We start from the raw sequence: 3,014 nt of genomic DNA, 5'->3' as shown, positions 1-3,014 counted from the left end.
TCCTGGGCTCCCGACCTGTCTGCCCCTACTTCATACAGCCAATGGCTAGCGTCACATGGTCCCTGCCTTGGCCTGGCCCTGCTCACTCTGTCTTGTGCTTTCAGGAGCAATCAAAGCCCTTTTTAGAAAATATTTCCTGGGCTTCTGTGGCCTTGGATGGACAGAGTTTTCCACTAGGCTTTTTTTTTTTTTTTTCCAGCCACACTGGCCCTTAAGAAGATGTTACTCAAGGCTCCACACCTACTTCAAACATTTTTAGGAGCCCTGGCTGGGGCCTCATGCCTGATTGCCAGGATCCCTACAGAGGAGCCCAGCCCTGGGCCTTCCTTCGGTCTCAGTTTTACTGAGAGCTCAGGGGCCCGCTGTCAGTGTGGCAATTCTTTTTCTCACACTGCTGGTTAGGCAGCTGTTGCTCGCAAGGCCGCCTTTCTGCCCAGGTTGCTTTTCCCATGTTTGTACCCCTGGTGGGATTTCCCCCCTTCCTTTCCAAAGGCTTTGTCCCTAAGTCTCCCTGTCGCAGAACAGCTGTGCTCTGATAGGAGATAGAATGTTTTCTGTGCTCACCACCAGCTTATGAACAAAAGGGTTTTAAGAACCCTGATAAATGAACAAGGTCTCTGGGAAGATGAAATGTTACCAACATTTCAAACAATCACAATCCTTGTGCATCTCGAAGGCTTTGCCCTTTGAAAGCAGCGCCGGGTGGGTATTTGGTCATGGAGCCTTGGAGACTGGGCGTTTTTTTTCAGTTTCTCTATCGACCTGACATGGGAAAGTTGGTCAGAGATGGCCCTTCACTAGCATCAAAGCCCCGGGCTTGCTTTCTCACCCGCTGTTTGTCCCAGTGAGACGCCTTTGGAGAGCTTCAGGCATCCAGTCAGTGGGGAGAGGCCAGAGCAGGCTTTCTGGTTTCTCTTACCTTCCAGGTGGAGAGGGTCTGTCCTCTGAAAGTGCAGACAGTCCCCAACTTAGGATGGTTCCACTTAAAATTTTTCAGCTTTTTGATGGTGCAAAAGTGATCTGCATTCCACCGAAACCTTACTTCGAATTGTGAATTCGGATCTTTTTCCAGGCTAGCGATCCACCCTATCATCCCCTTGTGATGCTGGGCAGAGCACAAACCACAGCTCTGCCAGCCACACCATCACAAGGGGGGACAACCCTACGCCTGCCCTGTACCCAGAAAACCATGCTGCTGTTCACTTTCAGCGCGGTATTCAATGAATCCCATGAGATCTTGACACTTGATTATAAAACAGGCAGTGATTATAAATCATTGTGTCAGATGATTTTGCCCAACTATGGGCTCATGTAAGTGTGCTGAGCAGGTTTAAGGCAGGCTAGGCTAAGCTATGATGTTCAGTAGGGTAGGTGTATTAAATGCATTTCAATTTAACTTGCAATATTTTCAATTTATGATTATGGATTTATTGGGACGTAACTCCATCATAAGCGGAGGAAGACTTGTCCTGGCAGCCACCTCAGCTTCACACTACCTGTCTGCAGGTGCTATGACGAGCACTAGACATTATTCTATTTCATCTGCAAAGTCTGCATTACCACCCCTCACTTTCAAGTGAAGAAACTGAAACTTAAGGAAGTTAGCTGACTGGTCCAGGGTCAACAAGAAAGGGGTAGAGTGAGTATTCAGATTCAGGTTTTCGGAACTCCAGGGCCTCTGCTTTCTTTGGTAAAAATGTTATCCCTCAGTGTCTCACTAGGGATGGTCTGCCAGGGGCTGCTGGGCTCTTCTGCCATCCTTCGTGTATATAGGACCTCCTGCCAAAGGGAAGCTGAGGGGCTCTCCTTTCTTTAACTCTTCTCACCCATTTTACCTCCCGTCCACACTCTCTGCGGTGTGCACTGCCTTCCTTAGTTCCCCACTGTAATGCCATCCGGATCCCAGGTACTGGCTTTGGTTCATTTGCAGCCCAGTCCACAGTCGCAGCCCACATTCACTCCCCAGCCCAAGCTTCTGCCTGGGATGGTGCGCTTGGGAACAGGAAGGTCAAGGCTTGAAGTAAAGTGACAGATGGAAAGAAAAGCCTCTCCCAGTCCATAGAGCTCCGTGAAATCCTTCATTATAGGATTTCCCTTGTCAGGACTACAAGGAGAGAAGCCCTGAGGCTCACGGCAAAAATCTGTAACACACAGAGGCACCACATACACGGACGCTGCCCATCGCAGTGAAAACACCTAATGAGCAGTCCCCAGGGTGGGGGTGGCAGGGTGATAGGGGAGGAGGAGGGCAGAAAGGAAGTAAAGGAAAGAGGGAAACCATCAGCGCTATGATTTCATTTCCTGCCTGTTGGCACCATGCCTGCTCCCCTCCACAGAGATCAGAAGAGGTCTTTTAAAAATACAGCCAGAAAGATTAAGTCTAGACCCAAAGAAAAACATCAAACCCACTTGAGCCTAGAGACCCAGGAACAGATGTTCAAGGCATCTCCTTCCCTAGCAACCTTCAATATGAGGGTTTGGACTCCTCACTGGGGGTAGTTGAGAGATGGGCAGCACAGAGGCAGAGGGATGGACTCAGTCATTCTGGTCCTGTAGATTTAGGAATGAGTAGTTATGGGTTAGGTGCATAAGTGCATTTTCAACTTGAGGTATTTTCAACGTGCAATGGGTTTGTTGGGATGCAACATAAGCCGGAGTGGGTTCTGGTCAGTAAGTCCACACAAGAAACTGCCCAGAGGTCGACGGATATGGACCGAACCCCAGAAACTCCTGTCTCAGGCCACACACACTGTGCACACCTGCTTCCCAATCTTCTCTAATTTCCTCTACCTTTTGAAGCTTCCCATTACCCCTATAGAAAAAACACAAACAAAGCCTCTCTCTTTCTGGGGTTTTCCCATTGATAAAGAAAAAGACTTGCCCAGGACACTGAGTTGATCACAAAGCACATGTTTCCACAAGATTGGGAGGGCAGTCATTCTTTAGGAGAGAAGGGAGGGCAGTTCTGGTGCCCAGTAGGGACTCACCCTCCTGCTGCCCCAGGTGCTCCCTGA

Source organism: Manis pentadactyla, chromosome 14, assembly GCF_030020395.1.
Source record: "Manis pentadactyla isolate mManPen7 chromosome 14, mManPen7.hap1, whole genome shotgun sequence".
Lineage (NCBI taxonomy): Eukaryota > Metazoa > Chordata > Mammalia > Pholidota > Manidae > Manis > Manis pentadactyla.
Note: the sequence above shows the minus strand (reverse complement) of the source record.